Here is a 25404-nt window from a genome sequence, read left to right as displayed (position 1 = left end):
TTCGCGCTCACTCATCGAGCGCAAGAAGAGCACGCATTTCATCGAGCTCCACGTGGCGCGATGAAATGCCACGTGTGGGTAATAGTTGCTTCACTTGCCAACGGAAGGCGATGGCCCTGAAGATATTACGGGGAGAGGCCCAAGGACTTGCAGCTGTCTCGCAAATTTCATCATCAGGTACTTGTAGCCCTAGCGACCGTTTACTTGTGTCCTTATCCGAGGTGAATAACGACCTGAACGTTGAAAGTTTGCACTGTGAAGCCACCGATTACATTCACTGCTATGCTTGGGTGCGTAGCTGAGTAGCATTCAGCCGCGTTCGTACACAGCCTATGCTTCGAGAACTATCTGGACTTTACTAATTCTGATATGTGCCTAAAGAGATAATTTCTATTCGAAACATACGCTTGGAAAGTGCGGCATGACTCGCGCGGCAACACTTCGGAAGAAATACAATATTTTAGGCATTTTCTGGAAGTCATGCTGCGCTTTCTGCTAATTTATAACATTTTATTGCGGTAAACATGAGTGGCGCACAGAGATTTGTTTTTGTTGTTCAATCGGCAGTTCTTCCGAGAAGTATGCCCGGATAAGGTTCTAGACAATTCACGAAGCCTTGGGCATGTCGCACAAGGAATTCTGTGGAATAATGTTTCAACAATGCCGTGAAAATACTGTCGTGGAAGAATGTGCGAGCCTTAAGAAAGGAAAACAGGTCTAAAATGGCATTGGTTACGGGTCGGCAGTGTCGAACTGCTCGCTATATGAGCCGCTCCTCTATTTTCTGGCTGGCTGTTCGTTCTGAAATGTTCTTCAGCTATTTTAATCAACCAAGCTTACAGATATGTCTGTATTCACATGGTTTCTAGTTTTCAAGTTGCACCAGTGAGCCAGGGTTCACCAATTCGTGGCACGTACGCAGCGCTCGTCCTGACTTCATGTCGTCCCCTCCATGTGATCGTGTTTCGGCGCTAAATTCATTATTGCTTGACGTGCCAATTTATTGACAGTATCAGGACCACTATTTTGATCTTGCAAAGGGTGCCTATACTGTCTAGAAAGTTTCGCGATCCATTTCAAAGCAGAACTTAAAACATTACATGTTTTCATAGCGTTCGAGAAACAGCTATAGTTTTCTGATATCGTGATTCGGCCAAATTCCAAAACAATTGCTGTCGTTGCCTCCAAACGTGTGGGATCTTCATGTTCCCATCTAGTTCATTTACGTGTGTGGGAAATTATGAAGGCTCATGGAACTATTTTCAATTTGTTATTGCATTTATTTTGCAAGCGTACATGCTTCAAGGACCAACAAGGCCAACAGCCAAGTTGTATTATGAAGCTGCAGTTATAACGATTATACTGCAGTTGATCTTAAAGTCAAGTTACATAAATAAGCGAAACGCACCGTCTTAAATTCTTCACCTAATACGCTGTAGATAGCTTGCCAAAAGTGTCCCACAAGAAAATATCAGGAAAACATATAGTACAGTTAGATAACTTCACTAAAATCAGGTCACAAAAAAAAAAGAACAGTGGAAACGTTCAGAGAAAGGCAAATGAAATCAAACAAAGAAAGGAACTAAATCATACCTGATAAAACGAGTACAGTGAGCTTACAATAGACGAAAAACGCAACACTCAATACCTGCCGAGGATACCGGTCCTTCGGGCAATCTCTGGAGCGCCATTAGCCGTCGCTTTTGCAATGAATATAGGGCATACAGAATCTTGTTGAGGCTTAATGACGTGTAATCCAGTGTCATTTAATCATGTTCTTAATGTTGTCCCTCTGCGTCGTGTCGCGGGCATTCCAATAAAAGTTATCCTCGACCAGGAGTACATTGCGGACTATCAGCTAGCTTGAGATATGTGCAGAGTGCAGATATGTGCAGAAATATGTGCAGCATTCCAAAAGACCTGCTTGCATCCAATATGCGAGGGACCTTGAGTTCAAGCCAAAAGTGTGTGCTTTGATGTCCCAACATACATTGCGTTATCTGCGTTAAAGCCCCCACATAAGAAAATATTTGACCCTGTGAGGCTAAATATATTTACCAAATTGTGAGTCGTAATTTGCCTCGCTTTTGGCAGGTATGTTGAACTGTTATGTTATATGTTGAACTGTTATATGTTGAACTGTTGAACAGCAAAATTGCTGTATCGCTGCGAATGTGCGCAAACGCTTAAAGTTGAATAATCGATATCTATTTAATTAGCTAGGGATCAAGGTGTGAAAATGAATACTGCGCAGCTTGACACAAAAAACAAGGATCAGATATTTTATGACTAGCCAACTTCACCTTCTTCTATACTATTTACCCACATAAAGTGAGTACTTGGATAAATTAAGAAGGCTAAGCTATTGAATCTTTATATCGATGCTTCCAGGTATCACCTTTACCTAGGTTTTCTGATGCTTAAAAAAAAAGAGAGAGATTAACTCAGAAGTTATCTCGTGAGAAACAGTTTATTCGGTTGTTTCTGGACATGCCCCACGAATATTTACTGAACAAGCCGTTACGCGAATCAAGAAAGGTTAGTATAGTAAGACGTTATGATTTATGCGAAATAAAATAACTTCCAATAACACGAAAAAACTATCCGCAGTAAAAAAGAGCTATTTGCATTCGCACTAGGTCCTGCGTTTCGCTATATTTCGTAATAGCTATATTTCGTGATAGAGTGTAACCCTTGTCTAGTGCGCCTTTCGGGAAAAGGAAAACGTAGGCCAGTACGGCACATAGCAGCACGCTTCTAAGTATGGAAGCTAATATGCACCACAACGACCAAGATAAGAAAACTTCACGTCAGGAAAGCTCCCTTTTCTCACCTCCCAACTGTAATTTGCCCCTACCGTCTCCCCATTATGTTTATTTTCTTTTTCTTAAAGTGACGATGGAGTCTTCGACGCTCATTCGCATCGCGAAGGTGCCTACGCGTCTTGTCGCTTTTGTTTTTTTCTGTTCCATCTCTCCGTATCTCTCCTCGCACCAAGGGGTGCCTGGAAGTTGTATCTTCGCGTGCGCACTCTCTGGAGCCGACCTGTCCAAGCAGTGCTCGCCCGACGTAATTAATTACCGCTAATTAATTAGACGGTGTTCGCCACTTGGCTCCTGCGCTCTCTTTGGCGCCGCGCGCCATCGCGCCAGCGTGGTCGGATGCACAAACCTCATTAGCATGGAGCGCCTCCTCGTGCTGGCCTCTTTGCTATTTTGACCGAAACGTCTGGTCGTGTGTTTCTTTCACTTCGCCCCTTTGGCATCTGGGGCCGCCAGGTGTGAGAATCGCAACTGTCGCATTGCTTTCGAACCAAGCGCAAGCCCTTTTATAAGTGTGTGCTTGTGTGCCTGTGTGTGTGCGTGTGTGTGTGTACCTGTGCGGTGGAGCCCGTAGCGTCATCAAAAAGTGATTTAGCACACGCGCCACTGGTAGTCATCATGCCACGCATGTGCAGACCCGTAACGGGCGTGGTATATGTGGCGTGTGGAGGCAGGGCAGCAGGTTTGACGTGCCCAAGAAGGCGGGATAGCTAGGCGCAGCGGAGTCTATAAGGAGCAACGATGGCCTTCAGAAGAGACAGCGTTGCGTTAGTAGTTGGCTGCGAAAAATAGTATTGATAGCAGAGGAAGAGAAGGAAGAAAATACCGAGTGGTAATGGAATCACACTCGTGACGCCGTGTGATCAAGTTTAGAAGCAGCAAACTAAGGACTTGCCACTCGTTGTTGTCGGGATGCAAGCACTTTTCAATATCGGCAAGCACCCGTCGTGGTTGCTTAGTGGCTTTCGTATTCCGCTGCTAAGCACAAGGTAGCGGGATTGAATCCCGGCCACGGCTGACGCATTTCGATAGGGGCGAAATGCGAAATCACCCGTATACTTAGATTTAGGTGCACGTTAAAGAACCCCAGGTGGTCAAAATTATTCCGGATTCCACCGCTACGGCATGCCTCTTAATCAGATCGTAAATTTGGCACGTAAAACCCCAGGATTTAATTTTTGAAAGTCCGCATGTCTGATATTGTATATACGTCCAATTTATTCGAAATGTAGGTGTTCAACTCTTAGAAGATACGGTACTTGCACATTAAAGTCAGAGTCATAATAAAAGATACAGAAGTCGGAGTGCACTGTGAGAACAATTCGCGCATAAATAATTCCTTAATTTTGTTTGGTGTGAAATGCTGTTTGACAAAAAAAAAAGAATGCCTATTCTTCAGATGGAATTCCAATAACGGTGCAAAAGCCACATGCATTTAGGCGTACTTTTTACATCCTCTCATGAGTGCTTCTCTGCTTTCTATGTGTCATGGATCATGGAACTGAGACCATTAAAGTGCTAGTGTTTATGTGCTTTCTTTGACCACCTGCATGCGCATAGAAAATAATTCGATTTCTTGATAGTATTATGCATCAACACAATAGCAGAAAACCTATCATGTACACATGCAAATGTAAAGACATACAGTATAAACAAATTTCAACAGGCATCAGGTAAACAAAGATGATCTGCAACACCTCTATGCCGTACGCAACTGAGTCTTCAGTCTCTATATTCACCATAGTTGAATTGAATTATGTTTGTTTAGTTGAACTCCTGATTAATTTTGACCACCAGGGGATCTTTCACATGCCTCTAATGCACGGGACAAGGGCGTTTTCGCATTTCGCCTCCATAGAAATGCGGGCACCACGGCTAGGATTGGATCCCGTGACCTCATGCTGCTCAACATCATAGCCACTAAGCCACCGCAGCGAACCACTATAATTCAGGCATGAACGACCCATTAGGACGGCGTAACACTTTAAATGACCACTGTGCACGGTCGCTCATACGCAATAATATGGCACGTTTCTCAATTGATGGACTCGTCTGTGAACGTTCTCGTTTCTCGCGCTCCAGAGCACGCGCGTGTCTGATGCCGTTTATCTTTAGTGAAGCAGTTGTGTGCTTTGTGGCCCAGATCTGTCCACGTCTGTTGACAAGAAACTGGGAAGCAGGAAAGTACGAAAGTGCGTTTAACGGTTCCTCAACCATTCCTGTTTCTTATACTTCTGCTCAGCACAGCCTGGCGCATCATAGTCTTCTTGTTTTATTTTCTGTTTGCTCTGTTGTAGCCTGCAGAATAAAGCTTACACTTGGCATATTCGCTTATGTGTTTGTTTGTAAATACAATCTAACGTTTTCAGTGATAGATTCTGACCTAATTATATGCGTAACACAACACTGGCCGAAAGGTATAACCCCTGCATGCTAAATAATTTCTCGAGAACGTTACGTGGCTCAAGTGTGCCAGCATAAAATTGCCATTCGTTTCAATATAAGCGGGTAGGTATTTCCGCATAATTTTCTATTTGATGTTTATATTTACGCGGTGCATTCTTGAAGACCTTGATTTATGAAAGATAAACTGTCGACTGGTGTCCACATTGTCTTGTCCCTGTAGGAATCATAAATAACTGAAGCCCGTTTCACACAATTTTATGATCATGTTACCGCTCTGTGCAGCCTTGTGGTGACATCCATTACTTCACATTTTGCATACAGTACGCATGCGACCTCGGGAATGCGTGATCCCACGTCAGAGGTGCCTTGCGACGTATCCCTGCTACCGGCACAAAAAAAAAAACAGCAAGCAGCATTCAAGTCAATGTCATTATCAGAATTCTGCCGCGTTTCGAAATGGCAATGTTCACAGTCGCTCGAGACAAAATTGGCCTGGCTGCGCGATGCAGGAGACTAATCTTCCTTATAACAACAGTGTCTTTTCTTTTCTGAGGCTCATATCTTCAGTGGCGCCTTCAGTCTCCGTAATCCGACGTAGGTGTGCATCCTCAATTAGCTTTTGCTGCATACAGGCGCGAGCTGCAGCTTTGCGTGTCTCTGTTTTTGCATAATGAAACTTGCAAGCGCTTACCCTCGGGCGCGTAAATGCGCCGCCAACAGCGATGCCAGTGAAAAGCTGAGTGCGCGTAGTGGCGCTTTGAAATAATGATGAACGCACGCTCTACACAGTCATGCTTGCGATGGGATGGGACGCTTTTCGGAGCCTCCTGCGGGGTTGTCTTGGGCTTGGCTTTCGCTCGCGTATAAAGCTTTAAGGCCGCAACGTTACTGACTTCCCTTTAGTGGACGTTTATATTTATTTAACTTGCGCTTGCTGTCTTTTTCTTCGTGTGAGTCTCATCGGGCGTGCTTTCTCTTCTTTACAGTTCTGCTTTCGATTCTGTTGTCAAACGCGTTCGAACAAGGCTTGTAAATAGAACGTTGCATATTTCACGCGCAACAACTACAGAGGTACGCGGATACGTGCTACTGTTCGTTTTAGCGATTCTGGAACACGCCGATTTAGCACACATTCGTTACGTTAACAGCCATGGGGCTGCTTATCAGTTGCTTCGGTTGGAGTGCTCTGCAGGCTTTGTTTTTCCATAGCCGTTAAGCTCCTGTAGCCGTAACGATTCACCTATTCGCAAAGCGGTAATGACGTTTCCTGATGGAGCTGATTTCAGTCCTGTAAAAAGAAATTTAGGAAATTAATAAAAATAGTGTTATTTCTTTTAACGAAGAAGAGCGGGTGCCTTGTAAGTATAATCAAAGAGTTCGGTGCAGAATTAACTGGGATAATTAAAGTAGCACTTTTCTCACGCGTATATTTTTTCGTTGTTTCTTGTTTCCAATGTTATTACGTAAATGTAGTCCTCCCGTGCATTCTCCAGCGTGCACGCAGTCTTCACTCTCTCCCTCTTTTTCCATTTCTATTCCCCTTTCCCTTACCTTCCGTGTAGGGTAGCAAACCGAACGATCGTCTACCTTACCTCTCCTTGCTTTATCTCTCTCTCTTCTCGCAGCGCCTTTCTCAAAATTTTGTAAGCGTTTGTAAAAAAAAAAAACGCTACATTTAGCAATGAATTTTAAGGCTCGCTGCGAATCTGGAGTCTAATTTATTGTGTTGCTTTAGAATGCGTAATTTATACTTGTTTGTGGCTTTAAAAGGTTGATGCATTTTCTGGCAAACAATGTCTATCGTATAGGACGATGCTCAATTTGGTAATCAAAATGATTTACCAATTAACTTTCTTACTATCAAAATCTGGGCATATTTGTGCGATTGCAAACATTAGTCAACAGACATGTCCATGTCTATTTAGCAGAAATCCTGATGTGGGACCACTTCCTAGGTACTCAGCGTATAACAGCGTATAATAAGGCTACATTGTGCAATATTAGACAGTACTAACCAAAATATCAGTCAGGATGCGTAGATTATACAAGCATGTTTGACAAGAAAGTTGGTTATTATAGCTTAGACATAAAGATTCGTTGCTGTTAAATACAGATTAAGTTCCTGTACTGGAAAATAATCTAAAACACGAAATTTGATATTTATATTTACCATGCTTAGACGTACATTATTTAAATTACAGCTTCACATATTTGAGATATGTTTCTCATTTTGCTTGCAAGTTGCTCTATGGCGCAAAAGAAAAAGAAAAACCCAAAAAATCATCGTTGGAAAATCGTTTTCAAATCATCGTTTTCTGATTACGTAAATGTGTTTAAACAACGATAAACCACGCCACTTTAGTGCGAAATCGCTACTTGGCTCAATGGGTGTTTTGCCGGCGTCCGGCAGTGGTGGTACATTTATAGGTTGAAATGCCAAAATATAGGTATAGTATGTATAAGACCGATGTAGAGTATAGAAAAAGGTCATGATGGTATGGAAGGTGGTTATGTCGACATATCCAGGTATAATAAACTAAGAAGTTTGAAAAGAAAATTCGGAATGTGTTTGACCATAGGCGGATTCGAGCGCAGGCCATACCGAGGTAGATTTTCAGTGTGAGCCAGAGGCGTTACCTCTACTCCACATCAGCTGGTGTTATCGGCGAGACGAAGGCTCCTTCGAGGTAGATGCTCCTGGATCCATTTTGCAACGTGCAATGGAGGCATGCCAACGCGCGCGTCCTTTTATATACAAGCGGCTAGCCCTTTCCTGTGACGTCACGAACCACTAGGCGCGCCACGCGAACTAGGCGCTCCTTCGTCGCGCCAATAACACCTGCTGGCGCGGAGTAGAGGTATAATGCCTCTGGCTCTAACTGCAAAGCTTCCTTGTTGTGGCCTATAGGCTCGAATCTGCCTACGGGCAAACCCATTGCGAATTTTCTTTTCAAACATCTTAGTTTATTATACCTGGATACGTCTACATAACCACTTTCCATACACTATAACCATTTTATACACTCTGCATCGATCTCGTCCACGCTATAATTACATTTTAGTGTTCCCACCATTAAATGTACCACCACCGCCGGACACCAGCAAAACGCCCAATGAGCCAAGCAGTGCTTTCGCACTAAATGTCGCGCGGCATGTACTGATTCGTCCACCGATATTCCCGCTCCTACCTCGCTTCCCAGCTACGCGAAAACGTCGCCTCTGCCCTACGCATCTCCACGGGTTGTTGCCCGGCTCCTTCTGAGTAACATCACACTTCACCATGGAGCTCCCAGAGAACTCAGAAGTGGCAGATGCCATGTTTTTCCCTCTGGCGTTACGGAACCGCTACTCAATGAATGCCACGTAATTCACTGTACCACTACTACATAACACGCGCAGACTAATGGGATGACTAAGCGCTTTAAGCGCGTTCTTGGCGGCATGTTGGCTGTGTACGTCGCTGCTGACCAGACCTATCGGGACCTCATTCTACCTTTTGTGACGTGTGTATACAATACCGCCACACAGTCCACCACGAGATTTTCTCTGTTCTTTCTTCTTTACGATTCCCGCACCACCACCGAATGTTCAGGGGCGTTCTGGTTTAATTAATGAAGCCCTCAGAGAGTACAGCACCACAGTGAGAGGTCACACAGCTCAGGAAGTGCAGGTATAAGGCTTCGACCAGCGCATACTGCTCGTTCTTCTATGCCGTACAAAAGAAACGCTATTTCAGATTCTGATTAGGTTGGCTTTGAAGGCATGGATACCATGGTGTGCAACCAAGCTACAAAATCAAACAGTGGACTAAAATTAACTACGTCTTGACCTAATCACATGCTCAAGTAAAGCTTTACGTAGTAATATAAGCTGTAGTCATAGCTATGTCCTCATCAAAATATAACGTCTGTTCACTGATATAATAGCGTTGTTGTGTCTTGTCTTATTTGATGTCTTACATTACGAAATAACAGAGATGCGCCGAATTTCTGACCTATCTGAAGTACGGCTCCATTTCCTACACGGACATCTATTGCTATATGTCTCGTGACAATGTTACATCAGGGTTAGTACTCGATACTGTGAGCTGTGGCAATATGTCTTGCCTGATACAGTTAGAAAATACGTAACGTTCTGCGCGAAATGTACTCGACACGCTGGGCGTTCAAGTAAGGATGCCGGGATCTATTAAGCAACGTGGTACACGAGAAAATAGCTGCGAAGCGATGCGATCGCTAGATAAATGAATGGGCTTGAGAGAAGTCAATTTGCGACGGAACTGCCACGCCGACGACCAAGTGTCGTTTGCCACAAGGGGCGGCGAAGGTTCCAAAAAAAAAAAAAACGGAGTATCCGCACGTTTGGAACATCTTGAAAAAATAAATTCAGATGCGAAAATTTATTTGAGAGCTTTCGCCATTAAAGCTATCAGGGCCGAAGCCCGATGCTGCAAGAGGGAAATATTGCAGTATAGGGCACATACCAACATTTGGCCCATTAGGAAGCACTCGAAAGAAAGCCCGGTGCTTTTGTGTCTCGCGTCTGTCTTCTTCGGCATTAACGCCGACATAAGGACGTATATTGTTATGTCGCAACTTCACTGCGATACACTGAAACATACAAATGCTTTCGGAAGGGCGTCATAGTGAATTGCGTAGGCGGCCAGCAGTGCTGACTGTGGATTGCGAAAATGTCGCAGCCATCTCTCGTATTTTCTTATTAGTTGGAGTGGACCATTCTTTCACTTCAGGCAGAGCATTTACGGTTCCCTTTTCTCCCCTTTCTGCTCTCTTTTAAGCTAGAACTGTTCGCAATGGGGCTACATTGATTGAGCAAACTTTGCAGCTATCGTTCGAAATCAGCCCTTTTACTCGCGGTGGCTGCGACCCGGCAGGAGCTCAACAAAGTGAATCCAATATAATTTCTTGCTCCCTTTGGCGGCTATTACAGGGCCCATGCTGACATTTCAAAACAAATTGCCACTGATGACAACGAAGACGTTAAGAGCAAGGGCGTGTTGCGAGAGAGTGGTGCACGTGTTCCTGTTGCGTATAAGCGGCGCTTGGACCTAACTGCAGCGCCGCCTTGGCAAATTTGCCTTCTTTCGTCGGCGCGTAGCCATCTTGAAGATGCTTCCGTCGCTGCCTCGGCCGTCGTCTGTGCAACCGGCTGGCTGGCCAAATTGAATTGCTATCGACCGAGGCGTGTAGGGGGGGAGGTCAGCCCCAGGCCGCCGGGAATCAATCATTGGACGCGCACAGCTCGGCACGGACGACGCACGTCCTCTGCGGCAGTTGCTCGGTTTCTCTCGCCTCGCCCGTGGAACGAGGAAGGAGCGCGCATCTTTCGAAAAGGGACACGTGTTCGGCGTGCGTGCGTTCGCCAGAGGAGGGATGACCCCCGGGTTGATTGGGGACGCAAAGGGCTGCGCATTACGCCCGAGCCGGGTGCGTTTGCAGTGGCATGCAGCGTGCTCGCGATTAGGCCTGACCTGCCAGTATGCGCGTGTACTGGCTCAAGTTTCCAAATCTGTAACGGCTCGCAACGGTGAGAACCGGTAATTTAATCAATCACCGTGAAATCAATATTGTGGGAAGGTATAAGCGGGAAGTTTTTGTATGTATGTATGTATGTATGTATGTATGTATGTATGTATGTATGTATGTATGTATGTATGTATGTATGTATGTATGTATGTATGTATGTATGTATGTATGTATGTATGTATGTATGTATGTATGTATGTATGTATGTATGTATGTATGTATGTATGTATGTATGTATGTATGTATGTATGTATGTATGTATGTATGTATGTATGTATGTATGTATGTATGTATGTATGTATGTATGTATGTTTTTCGCAGTAGTGTGACTAAAAATTGAGCCACATCAATGAAAATGAAAGTTCGAAAAAGTTTGATTCTCGGGATACTCCTCCTAAATGGAACTTGGGACTTAACATGAGGTGGGGCTATAAACAAGATCAGTTTGACATCATGCAACTTGCTGGTTTATTCCAGTAATATGTCTGAGCTGCTGAAACAGTTGTCTAACCCCAAATATAGTCACACGCTTTGCTTTCGCCGTAATGCTGGTACAGAGATTCTAAAGGACTTGATTCATCAGAAACACCAGGGACCAACGCACTAGCAGTGAAAACAAAAAAGCGTTATATGAACACTTTATTTCATTGATGTTATTCGTCAGCATGCGCTGAAAGTTGTCGCCTTGGTTAAATGGATAGCTCCCTACCAAGGACCCCCAACGACACCACACTCTCGCGACGGGCGGCATCATTTGATACGCGGTGGTGAGAGCGCCAGAACAGCGCAGTGAAAAGCAGAAGGAACGGGAGGTGAACTCTGCCAGGACAGAATATTACATTTGGGAAAGCCTTCGGCGACCACATTAGTGCAAATGGACAAGACCACGTCGTTAGGCGACTCCCGCATATGTTCATTTTCTTTCCATTTGCGCTAGCGTGCTTGCCCTCATCGCTGCTCTTTTCTTTCCTTCTGTGTCGCTGTGTATGTGTTAAGGACGAAATACGCCCTCACCTAAGAGTGAGCGGAAGAAAGTAACATAGATATATCAAAAGTGGCGGTACATAAATTAAGAAAAAAAACGAAGACCTACATGCCAGACGTGGAGTTAGCAGTGCGAGGGGGTTTTCGGTGCAAGCAGAAGGACAGGGCACAAAAGGCGCCGAGATCTTTCAAGAAACAAAGATGACGGTGGTAAGCTGGGTCGCACTAAGAGCGTAGTCGGCAGTTTCAGTGCGTAGGCTGGTAGGTGCCAAGTGCCTCCTCTCCTTCTCCTTTGGTTCTCTGTGCGGGATCTCGGAGAGAACTGCTTCGGACAAAAGGCGCACGAAAGCGCTGGGGAGTCCGTTCGCTGCGCCGAAACACGCAAAGGGAGGAGTTGGAGATGTCCCGAAACTTGGAGGAGTCCCCCCCAGCGCTTGAACATGGTGCTCGCAGAAGAGGAGAGGGAGGGAAAAGGGGGCCTCGCTTTGATCTGGCTGATGCACGCGGCCGCGCCGCAGCAAAGATGCCTGGCGGCCTCCCTCCCGGGCGCTCGCCTCGAAAGGAAACGACTCGAAGAGCTGGCTTGTCGGGCGGAAAAACGGGGTCGTTGACTGCGTGCTCTCCAAACCAGCGCGTGCACGCGCCAGTTCTCATCTTCAGATTTAATTATCCGCTATCCGAAAACGAAACTAAGCAGGATAAAAATATGCTTTCGTTCAAGATGGTCGTTTCCTGAAAAAAAAAAAAAACATCACGTGGGAACGCTGTTATATTTCTCGTGATTTAATGACTAGAGGACGAACGCTTCCCTCGGAGACACGAATAACTCGAGCGTGCCCTGTTTACTTCGTGGAATGAGACAGTGAGCTGCATTTTGAACTGAATGACTTCGACGTCGCTAAATATGGTTTGTGGGAATGAAGGAAGTTAAAAATAAAAGAAGATGGCGCTAATTGAGTGGCGCGATTTTTCTGAAAAAAAAATGTTTCTCAGACGCTCAAACGTGACCTCATAAACTTGATGGCGAATTCGACATGCTGGCAGTCAGCAAAACTGCAGCTAAATCCTGATATAACAAAATTATAGGCTGAGAATTATTGCGGTAAATCAGGATCATCGCTAGATTGGAAAGCGTAATAATAGCGCATCGGAGCAAAACAGATGGGCCGGATCCACAGGAAACATAATATGGGCACGTGTGTTTGTTCATCTTTCTTCGGTGACCGCTTTTCAGCGGCTAACAAATGTGAAACATTATCGCTCGGAGCAAGACGTGGCTGCATGTATCGGAAGTTTTTCTAATGTTATTGACGGTTCTATGCCTTGTCTGTTGTCACCGACCCTTGTGCAATCTGGCTGTATGCGCGACGGGAATGGTGTAGTATTATATGGAACGCACGCGGGCACGAGCGATTGCACTGGAAGCTTCGTCAAGTCGTGTATAACAGCCGACGCGCTTAACCCGCGGATCAGAGTTCCGCCTATCGACGAATTTGCTCGCCGCTACCGTAGTGCTTGAATGTTACTTGTCTTGCTTGGCACAAATTCTCCCAATAACGAGTAAAATGTGTTACTCACACTTGTGACACTGCGTCGTTCTTCACGGCCGCTACAACATGGCAATATATTCCAACTCAGACTATGCAATAAGCGTGTATACATCCTTATACAACCATCTACTGTCGCGCTTCTTGAATCGTTGGCTTGCTTTTGGGCATTAAATTAAAATACGGAAAGCGTGCAAAAGTTAGGGCCAACTTCCCAGAACTTCTCATTCGCAAGTGCTTTTTGTTATTAGCAGGTCACCTTTGCTAAAATCATGTCCTTATAATATATATATATATATATATATATATATATATATATATATATATATATATATATATATATATATATATATATATATATATATATATATATATATATAGTCATATATATATATATATATATATAGTCATATAATGAGAAGCCAACAAACACTGACACCAAGTACAACATAGGGGAAATTGCATGTGCTTCATAAATGAAATAAAGTAATCATAAATTAATGGAAATGAAAGTGGATGAAAAAACACTCCCAGGGTTCTACTACTAGAAAGTGGATGGCTAACACTCCCAGGGTTCTACTAGTACACATAAATACCCAAGAAAGTGGATGGGGAAACGCTGCCGCGGTAGCTCAATTGGTAGAGCATCGCACGCGACATGCGAAGGTTGTGGGTTCGGTTCCAACCTGCGGCAAAGTTGTTTTTTCAGCCACTTTCATTTCCATTAATTTATGATTACTTTATTTCATTTATTAAGCACATGCAATTGCCCCTATGTCGTACTTGGTGTCAGTGTTTGTTGGCTTCTCATTATATGACTAATAATTATCGGGTGCCTCGGTTAACCCCCTTTCTTCTCGTTTATATATATATATATATATATATATATATATATATATATATATATATATATATATATATATATATATATATATATATATATATATATATATATATATATATATATATATATATACATACATATATATATATATAATGAGGAAAAATAGAGTACGACGTACGTTGAATTAGCACAGTATATTTCACTGACGTTTCGGATGGTGCAGTTTCGCTGGTCCACCAGCCGAATTATGTCGACCTATATATTTCGACCTCGGCTATTAATGAACCGATTTGAAATATTTTTCCGGTAGAACGCTCCCTAGAGAATGCGTAACAACTTGCAGTGTAAACCTGAAATTTGCTATATGGCCTAGTGAGGGGCACTTTAACGCTATCGCGTTAATAGTCTAACATTTTGCTATCGCATTCGATGCTTCGCCCATATGACGAAACTGATTTTTTCATGGTGTCACGTCACTGTCCAGCAATATGAAAGATAGACAGCTGGTTTCTAGCTTAAGGCCGACGTAGCCAGTGTCATTACAGTTACATGCTGCCATTACAGCGATCTGTTTTACACGAGTCTTACGCTTCGTGCCCCAACATGTTGATATCGCATTCATTGCTTCGCCCTTATGGTGAAACTGAGAGATATCTTTTGTTCAGTGATTCTAGGTTCAGCTAGTGTCCGCAAAAAAAGCGCCTTTGCAGTTTTTCATTGTGTAGAGTCGGTGCACTTATTAAAAAAACGAGATTTGCTCAGAAGTAATAATTTGTTTGATCTTACAGTGGCCGTCGTGAGAACCCAGATATATAGCGACTTTGTTTTTATTGTTTTCTGTATAGCAGCTAGACCGTTCTCTCAAAACATTTCCCGGCGTAATTATCACATCCTCCTCCCCTTTCCTCTCAACATCGCATCTACATCCCACGAAAAAGAGGGTGCGACAATTTAGGAGTAGATGCGGTAGACATCCTCTAGTGGCTGGGGTGATGCTGTGGAACGTTTTATTTCATTCGTCATATGAAGGAGCAGGTATAATGAAGACCGCCGCGTAACGTCTAAGACGGGCAAGCGCAGCTAAACCAATTTCAGGCTCTTAACTGCCTGTCGCAGTAACAATAAGCTTGATGGAGCGCACACTTTCACTTATTTATCAGTATAGAGATGTGATAGAAGATATGATTGAAATGGGAATCAGGAAAGTATTTATATAATAGCTCAGGTCCTCGCCACTCACACGTTATTAAACTACTCCTCCCGCACTTTCCGTGATATTATATTTCTGCGTCATTTTGCTTACGCCTACTTCATAAGAAATGCAATCATGGAATCATATTGCATGGTCGGCGGGGCATAGAGAATAACTAAGCGGTGTCATTGAGGCTTACTTCTTAGGTTCTATCAATGTGTTTCGTAACAAGTTCGCACAGCCTCTCTGAAAGGAACGGGATCTCTTTAGTGGCAGCTCCTCTAGAAACACAGTTACGCAAGAACCGAACATATCAGACTATATAGCGAAGTGGGATCCAGTCGATAAAGAGCTCTCGCCAGTTATTGGTTACGGCTCTTAAGCCACTGGGCTACAGATTGCCAAAACCCTCGGGGGTTTGTGTTGAAGATTACTAGCCGTGCTTGCAAAAAAGCCTTGCAATTGCAAAGGTTATGCGACTGGCCTTAGTGAGCGATTTTAGGCAATATAGACAGCCGCACGTGTTTACTGTTCTAGAATCTTGCTCCATCCCTCTCCCTTCTTTCATACCGTCAAACTCATCTTTTTGTATACTTCAACTCTACTGTCCCGAAAGCATGGGAATTTCCCAACCAGCTATAAAAAATAAAACAATAAAGGGCATTCTCCTATAATAGCCTTCACAGTGGCGCACGTGCAATGCGCTTTTGAAAATGTGAAAGGCCCGCCAAGATGGAGGAAGGAAATACCTAAGAAGAAGTGTCACGTGATTCCGCTAGGCTCGGCGAGCCAACCTCCTCGGAGGCTGTCCCTGCCCTTCTGAGGGATCATATGCGCGGTTCCTGTTGTGTGGGATTGGGCCGACGTAGTCGCCGGACCATTCGAGATTGTTTTGTACGTGGTAACCTTTAGCGTGGTTTATTTTCCCCACGAAGTCCAAGTTTCCTCAAATCAGCTGTTGTGCACCTTAAAGTGCGGGGCGTATCTGTGAAGCAACACACCTCAGAGCGCGGCTGTAGGCCCCGCAAACGCTTAGCTACATTGTCGTCTTTTCTTTTTTGCTATTCCGGTCTCTCTCTCCTTTTTACTTCCGGTCACTCTCTCCATCTTTTTCTCCCCACACCCCTTCCCCATGCAGTGCTGTTGAGGTGTCCTTCTGCGAGAGACAGTTACGGCACTGCACTTATCTCTTCCATTTCTCTTTAAAAATCACTTCACACACACATTATCCTGCAAATTTTTCTGCCATTGTGTTGCACCTAGGAAGGGAGATGTTTTTCAGGACACTCTTAGGTGACACGTTTGGGTATGCGGCGGCATCACGCCATCTCGCAAAACCATGACGTTGTTGTCACGTGATGCACACTCCCCCCGCCGACAGCCAGGATATCTCTCTCGTTCGAACGCCTCTTAACACGCTACCTTACCTCGCCCCCTTAACCTCACCATATCGGATGCGTTGACGGCTCAGGTCTGCGATTCTGTTACAGTGCAATAACTTGCACGGTCATTCATCGTGAGGAACCGACATTGCGTTTCGACTTCAAAATGCAGCTGCAGACTCGAAAGCCTTTTACTTGCAGATGGTAGTTGATGTAACCACCGCAAGCTTCATTCGTAATTTTTAGTCATGCCACAGCTACTTGATGGCGCATATAAATGCGGACGAGACAAACATAGCAACATGGGCGCCGCTTTAAATGCGTAAGCATTTGTATACCGACCCAACGAGGAAACCCGTTCGTCCGTCCGTCACGTAAAAGAGATCCCCATAAAGAAAGTAATTTATAAAACAAAAATAAATTGGAAAGGAAAAATGTTGGCGGGGGTGAGTTTTGAACCTGCGACCCTAGGACCTATGACTTTTTCTTTCTTTCCTTTATTATATGGGAGCAGAATCTTCTTCAAATTAAGAAAAACAAAGAGGTACAGAAATTTAAGATGACTGAAAGCGCATTCAAAAGTCAGGCAAGCACGTGCAAGCATCCAAGAAAAGCATCCAGCCCGCGCCGTTCCTTGAGCAGCGTACATACTGCGGACGCAGGCAGCAGATTCCCGAAAAAATAAAAAGACCGATTGCTTCGCGGTCGCTCAGCGTGCCTGTGGCACAATCCACATGCACCAAATGCTTGCGTAGGTTAAGTGTGGTGAACATTTCATAAGGTGGGTCACACCGATCTTTGAAAGGTAGGAAACGAATTGCGTGCGGTGTGATACCTAAATAATTTCAAGTGGGAGCTCTGTTAGGCTAGTTTCCAGCGTTTCGTGATGTACGTAGGCAAAAACTATGGCGGTGTCTATAGGGCTAAAATATCCTAAGCATAAAGCAAAAGCGTATCAGCGCATTCATCCAAGCTGCGTTTGAGGCCAGATGTGTCAAAAGTGGTGATGGATGATGGATGATGGTTCGATGCGTTGCGATCTACGCAACCAACGACAGCGTGGCCGCTGCGCCGTATGCCGCACCGACGACGGGCGAGAGCGTTGCCGTGGAATGTGCCGACGCGTGCGCCGTACAGAAGGGAGACGGAATCGTCACCACCATATACATTCATCCTGGAACGTCGGAGAGAGACCTTGAATACTTTACGATCGATACATTTCGGCGGGTCCTCCCAGCGGACCCAATCCCATCGTCATTGCGGGTGACTTTAACGTCGACGTGTCTCGTCCCGACGGAAAGTGGTCCTTGGCGTTTCTTTTGGAGAGGTTCGGCCTTCAATGTTACACCAACGCCAATGCCTCCACGATGCGCCATCAGTCATGCATAGACCTACCGTACGCTAAGAACATCTCCAGTGTCGTCACAGAGCCTGTGGCCGTCTATCATAGCGACCATAAAGCCGTAATTACTATGGTCACTAGATAAGCGCAAATCTAAACAAATATAACAATGAGCTTATTTGTGTTACATTATTTTGAAGCTTTCTTTTATTTATAGTTATGTACAGCTTCGCTGGTCATCCGCCTTCATAGAGTCTAATGGCTCTGAATTTTTAAAGTGTTCTTTGGATAATGTCGCAGAAGAACACGGCATCCCTACAATATATAAAAGAGTGATCAATCGTCTGAGCATGAGGACGCAAGCGGCAGTTTGTCGATCACGGCACGAAACAGCCCCTTTTTTTTAAACCAGGTTTTGACAGGAAGGGTTACTGAATGCAACATAAAGAAAAATGTTTTGATCCATTGAGGAATGATCATTCGACGGAGACGCTTGCATACATCTAAGTAATAGCATTCCGAACAAAGAGCACGATAATGAACAATAGGAAACAATGTGTCAATGAGTGCGGCAGAAATGTATTTCCGAGAGGCAGTGAAAATATAATTCAAACTAAAGTGAGCCTTAAGGAAAATGCCTTGACCAAGCTCCTTCAAGAATGCCCAAGAAAACCTCTCTTCTGCACATGGGTGGTGCATCTCTGACAGATGACTACACAACTATTTCTGGAAGGTAATTGATTAATCGAAGTTGTAACATCTCTCTTAGAGACGTGCTGTTTACATCAAGAAAGACGAATAACCGGGAGACAAGTTGCGTATGCCTGCAGAAGGTGAATATAGCTAAACCATACGACTGTGTTGTAGCGGTGGTACAAAACAAATGTCAACGGAGAAATGATTCTATGAAGGCTTTGTTGAAAGATTTCTTGATAATGGAATAAAAGCTATCTCTAAGACCTCATGTAGAGCCGACTTAGAGCGTGGCAGAAGTCAAGAAAATTCTAACTGTGAAAATTTAATACCAAGCACGCCACATACCCGATGCGTTTCTGTAGTGGCGAGATGTGCCTTCCGTTCGGTCATTCCGTCACCAACCAAAATGCCACCGATCTCTGAGGGCTCATACACTGACAGGTAAGCAGTCAATGAGTTGATAAGGATGATAAGGAGTAATGAGGGGTAATATGGGTCTCATCACGGTTTATAATGGTTCGACGTGGATGGATAAGGTGCTCAAGAACAATAAGGGCTTGCGTTGATCGCAGCAATTCCGATAAAGTTAATCAAGACCCACCCTTAATGGTTCATAAGGACCGGATCCTGTTCGATAAGTTTGATAAGGACCGATAATAGTTTATAATTGGTCGGATTATGCCTGATAAGGTTGATAAGGAAAGATAAGGGTTGATAAAGATCGGATCGATTGCCATAAGGTTAATAACGACTGATAAGGTTTGCTAAGGGTCGGATCTATTCCGATAAGGTTGACAGTGGCCGATGAGGGGTGATGAGTGTTTATACTGGTCGGATCAAGTTCGAGAAGATTGATAATGGCACCGAGCTGCATGGGGATGAGCAAGTGGCACAATGCTTAAGTATACTTAGACAAGGCCAGTAGAGTTCCTTCCGTAATACTTTTTTCACGCATTTGTCTTCTCCACGTCTATTTAACGTCGTCGAGTGCTTCCGTTATGCGTGACTAAGCGCAGCACAATTCAAGTTACCGCTTAAGCATAATTCTAGCGGTCCTTTTTGAGCTAACACCACTGTTTGTCTACAAAGCACTGCAATAAAAATGCAGGGCCAACCCTTATAGCAGATCAGGTGAGCGACTGAACTGGTAACTTCAAATTTATTTATATGCTTCACAGCTCACAGCTCAACGCCCCTTTCCAACTGCCAAATTAGTCGTCAATGTTCTATGTCTGACATCCTACGGACAATCTCACGCTGCATCATTGCCTTCATGTTTTGTGCTCAAAAATGTTAACCCTAAACGTGTGAGGTCTTACTTTCTCACCTCATTTGTACTCCGTCTGATGATCAGATGGAGTGACGATCAGACAATGTACAATTCTAGAGTGGAGGCAGAGACAAAACAATCTCGCGTACTTAGTGCACGTCAAACAATTGGTAGAATCAAAATTAATCCTTAGCCTACTGCTACAAGGCCCTCCAAGCTCATTTTTGCCGCTATAGGAAGTAATCCCCCCACCTCGCCAACAATTATTATGAAAATAATCTTCACAAGCATTCTTGACCACCTTATTCTAAACCTCAGTTTAAGTTATCCAAAATATTTGGGTTTGTTATCTTTCTTCAAATCGAATGGCAATGACAATAGACCGACATGTGACAGGGTGATTACGTGGTTCTATATAGTTGGAAGATAAAATAAGAAAAGCCAATTGCTTCGGGTGGTGTGGTTACGTTGCAGTGAAGCAGCTCAGGTCCTTTCTGCCGTCGCAAATTGCCTATGATGAGGTCGATAGAAAGTACTCCAGTTCTGAAGCGATCTTTTACCATTTACTCACCTAAACAAAACGCAGGCGCTAGTTAGTGAATAACCATAACTAGGAATAATGACAGTCTCATACGTCAAGACAATTTTCTTGCGCATGAAGCAATACATATTATAAACTAAAAAGTTCGATGCTGCTCCAGCAATAAAAACTCCCATGAAAAGAAATAACCTTGCCGTGAAGATGGCAGACATGGTTTTTGCACTGAATCCTTGATTACAAAGGGAAAACGCGAACAAACGAGTCTAAAAGTAATGTTGTAGTGAACATCGAGGGGAAATAGGAGTTAGTTATAAGCACTGACGTGAAATTTTGCCTGTAGCTACTCAAAGTATTTTTCTATCGTCTTTCCCTGTTATCTTTGTTTTCCCCTTTCCCATTCCCCCGGTGTAGGGTAGCAAACCGGACGTTATTCTGGTTAACCTCCCTGCCTTCTCCTTATCTCTTTCCTCCTCCTCCTCTATCGTCTTCGATAATAATCGTATGTGATTTCCAAAAGCAATCGCCATCATGACGAATGTCCAAACGGTGAAGTAATGAGAAGATATTCTTTTCTTTCGCGACAGAACAAACAGAAATGAGGGTTTTGACAAAAATACTAAAATCGCGGGGCTTTGACGAAACAAGACGAGCAGCTAGATTAGCACAGCTTGCTTCGTGAGTGCCTTTAAAAAGGCAACACAAACACTTACAGTCAACAAGTTGTTTGAGTAATGATCCAGCCAATTAGGAGAAGGCAGTCGGGTTGATGATCTGTTAGCATACGCCCAGAGCGTCACAAAAGCTAAGCCAAGAGGCTGGACGATCATTACGCAGTCAGGCTAATCCAGAATATTGAGAAGTAATCAAGATTTCAATTTTACTCCTCCGTCGTTTTCTTTTTACTTCTGGCAACTTAACAAACATGTTGTCGGGATCATGAAAGCAGCTCTTATTATTATTATTGTATTACTGTAGGAGCATGCTCTGTAATTCAAGCTGTGACTGCATGTTTTCAGTACCTAGTGCATCAGTACGTTGTGCATTCTGTACATCGGTGCATGTTTGAATCTGGCACCAAACCAACAAATTTCAGTCCTTCTTTACATATTGTTCTTTAGTAAGCTTGATTTTGCTGTCAAGAACAGATCCAGCCACAAGTCTTCGATCCCTCGCCCGCGAGCTTACGCAGAATCTGTGGAACACCAGTGAATTCACGAACGCACGTCTCCACAGATTGGATCCACGTCTGCAACTCCGCCTACCACCAGGGTTACCACGAGCGGAAGCAACTCTTCTGTGCCGCCTGTGGCTCGGCGTGGCATTCACGAACTCCAATTCATTCCGCATTGGAATGGCCGACAGCCGCAACTTGTGACACCTGCGACTGTGAGGAAACGATTGAGCACCTCCTTTGTGACTATCCCCGTTACAAAGTGCCAAGAAAAGTGCTCGTTACCGCGCTTGAAAAACTAGACAATCGCCCCATTACAGAGGAAAAAGCTCTAGGACACTGGTCCAGACGGGCTTCGGCACTCAAGGCCTTAAGGGCTTTGCTGAAGTTTTTAAGGACATGCGAATTGTGCGACTGCCTATGAATGTTGTAGCGCGTAGTATCACGTTACTGTGTGATTTTTCTGGTTTCAACTTCTTTTTCTCTTCTTCTTCTTTCGCCTTTTATTCCCTTTACCCCCTCCTCCATTACAGGGTAGCCAGCCGGTCCTTACACGGGCTAACCTTCCTGTCCTTCCTCCACTTTGTCTCCTCCTCCTCCTCCTTGATTTTGCTGTGCACTAATAAATTTTCTGCTATATGAAAATTCAAAATAACAAGAGAAAGAAAGGAAACTGAAACTATGTGGTTTTTGACATCTCCGCGCGAGAAGATACAGGTAACCCCGTAAAGTTTCAGGAGCATATGTGAAACACTGAGACTTGCAAACCTCATGCCGCTCTTCGTAGACCTCTGCAAGCGTGACCCCATAAACGTTTCAGTGACCTATTCCACTCTCTCCATCTCTACTGGAGCACAATTCACAAAAGTTTGACATCATGAAAACCTGTTCGCACTGAGAGACCGCCTTGACTAATCACATCTCCACTATCGGGACCGGGAGAGTCCTCGCCTTTTTTTAACCAATAGCACCACCGCAAGAAGTGTTTTGTTAACACAGACGCTGTTACGCAGGCGAGAACAGTTGCATATTTTATTAGGATAGCAATTATGTGGACTCTCCAGGCGAACATAGGCTGTCGCCGTCACCGTCGATGTCACCGTGAGGTTCCGCATATATTTAGATATATGTACACTATATGCCACGCCCTGCTATATGTTTTTCTGTGACGCTGTCATAAGACGAAGTCAAACTATATTCGGAACTTCAGCGGCAGTGCATCATTCAGAGGGTTGCCTAGCGCAATCAAGATACTATGATTTGGCCTACTCGATGCTAACCACTGCACGCTTTACATCAATTTGCCTGCCATGACATCGAAGATCTACTTCGGCAAGCCTAACCTTCAAGTGGGCTATCTTTTGAGGGGCTTCACGCGCGCCTTTTCTGAAACTAAGCTCTGTCTTAAAGGATGTTTTCTTCATTCTCCGTTTCCCTTGATAGTGACGATGGATGCTAGGAAGAATTCTTTAAGGGTACCAGGTATCTCTGGCTTCTTCTGGTAAACGCGCTTTTTGTTTACCTAGTCAACCCTAAGAGATGGGAATTGAATCCTTTCGATGGTGGAAAGTACTGGTCCTTCGTTGATTCATCGTGCTTATTAAACCCTTACCAGAAGCTTGGCGAAGTATGTGTGTACGCCTTGGAAGTTTTGCGTTGTGACAACTACTTGTGGCTTTATTTGACTGTTATATGAAGTACTTGGATTTGTGCCTATACCTTCTGCCTCATGATCACAACAACTGTTAGGTCCTTGCTATGGATTATTTCTTCAGTGACTGTGAAGCGACGAATCAATATTGAGACAGCAAATCTAAGGAAGGTGAATCAGATAACTCAAAATTTCAGTGAAGGGGTTCGGGTTTCTGTAGTTACCTGGATAAAAGCAAATAGCTGAAGAGACAAAAACTAGACATGAAGGCAAAGAATAATTTACATTGGCAGTGCATGTCATGTTTTAATTGCACCGGCTACTGGAGAGAAAGAGAAAGAAGTGGTTGTTTCAGAAACATGGGTATTGTATTGATTCTCCCGACGCTGTTTTGTGGTAGTTCGCTTATCGCTCCCAACCAGCCACTAGTTAGAACAAAGGAAAATAAGAAAGAAAGAACGGGCGTCCCTCCCATCTTTTAAATTAATCACACCCTGTTTCTCCCTCATGACACGTCTGTCGTTACCTTTGCGTTCTTCTGCCATCAAGTATGCTGCTAAGCGGGTACACCGATCATTAGAAACGCATTATTCTCATCCTCATGAAGCTAATAGCAACTGCAGAAAATTCTGAACCTCATTTAATGTCCATGGGGGTTCTTCTGGATGTGCTGCATATTTGGATATTTCATTATAGAGCACCTGAGGCAGCCGTTGATACACGGCGTTTTTATACATTGCGCTAGCTAACCCCGGGAAGCTTCTTCTTCTTCATCGAAGTCTCAAATGCGACAATGATAGGAAAAGAAACTGTTGCACAAAGAGCAGTAGGATGTGAAAAAGAGAGCTAGTTCTTTCCTTTTTTTTAGCCCATGCCCTGACTGTTAAATTTAGCCGGCACCGCGCACTATTAATCAAGTGCGACTGTGACATACCGTATCGCGGCAGGGCTTAAGGAGGCTGAGCTTATCTCTCTTGTAATTAAATGCAGTTCATCAGCAAGAAGTGCAGAACAACGACACTTAGAGAACAAAAAACGGGAACACAAAAGTGAGTAAAAAAAAAGCCCAGCTCATTCTCTCGCATGCTGCGACCATGCTGAGCTGCTCACTGTCATCTCACTAAGACAACCGCTCGTGTTATCGCGAATAATCCACGTGGAAGCTTTACGAGAATAAGTAATTAGTATTAGCCTGCCCCCTCGTTAAGGGCAGCTCTCCAGCAAGGCCTGCTCTTCGTACCCGCTGTAGACATCAAGGAAGAAATACCGTTCTCTCATGTTTGTTCCTCGTATGTATGCATAAGCCTGTTTTAATGGCCGATGAAAGATGCATGCTCACGATATTGCACCGAACGTTCGGCGAATTAATTTTTTTTAACATTGCTCTCGTGTTCATCTATGGGCGCTGGCGAAATAATAAACGCGAAAGACATGCTTTCAACATTGGACTGAGATGTAGAGAGTGCCTCGGCGTCTAATCTGACATTCTCGTTCCATACCCTAATCAGTCGTGTCCGACTGTTAAAGCAAGAAGAAAAAGATTTTTGAGTATAAAGCTCGAAGATTACAGTTCTGCGCCTGTTTTGCCTACGTGTCTGGATATCTTTATTTTCTTTCTGGCGAGCACTGCTTCTCGGTATCTGAAAAAAAAGTCCTCGATTTGGTGTTCAGAATAAATGAATAATTGCAGCTTATTTAGGTTTTCGAGATTTGTCATCCATAGCCATGGCACAATTCTTTATAAAAAGAATTAATTAGGACCTTGCAGAGCAATATCCCTGTGCTCCTGAGTCTTGCCCTTCTTATGAATGTTAATAAATGCCGCTGCGCTGAGATACTAAGCTTTGCTTTAATTTCGTGTTCCTAATAATAGTGCTGCTGACGAGTTCTGGCCTCCAAAATTCAGGATCAAATAGGCCGTATTTGAAGCAAAAATAAGGTGTTCTTTTTTTCCAATTTATTTAAGTGCTATAAGTAATCACCTATCTGCTGTTTAAGCGGAAAGGGAGG

The 25404-nt window shown here is 44.0% G+C and overlaps 1 protein-coding gene and 1 long non-coding RNA gene across 11 annotated transcripts in view; one reads left to right on the top strand and one right to left on the bottom strand.

Annotated features, from left to right (window-relative positions):
* Positions 1 to 25404, top strand: part of LOC135909244 (igLON family member 5-like) — a 351641-nt gene that overhangs the window by 279307 nt on the left and 46930 nt on the right. The window lies entirely within an intron of this gene.
* LOC135909252 (uncharacterized) overlaps positions 1 to 25404 on the bottom strand; it is a 119085-nt gene that overhangs the window by 85404 nt on the left and 8277 nt on the right. For 6 of the 8 annotated variants that reach the window (XR_010566662.1, XR_010566664.1, XR_010566660.1 and 3 more), the window contains exon 2: positions 21758 to 21956. The exons of 1 other annotated variant lie outside the window; for it this stretch is intronic. This is a non-coding gene — a long non-coding RNA (uncharacterized lncRNA). Of the gene's footprint in view, positions 1 to 7865; positions 7935 to 21757; positions 21957 to 25404 lie in introns of those variants that run through there. One more of the 8 variants, XR_010566666.1, reaches the window with a different exon arrangement.

The sequence above is a fragment of the Dermacentor albipictus genome, chromosome 1 (assembly GCF_038994185.2).
Source record: "Dermacentor albipictus isolate Rhodes 1998 colony chromosome 1, USDA_Dalb.pri_finalv2, whole genome shotgun sequence".
Taxonomy (NCBI): Eukaryota; Metazoa; Arthropoda; class Arachnida; order Ixodida; family Ixodidae; genus Dermacentor; species Dermacentor albipictus.
Note: the sequence above shows the minus strand (reverse complement) of the source record. Positions and strands in the feature narration are given on the sequence as shown.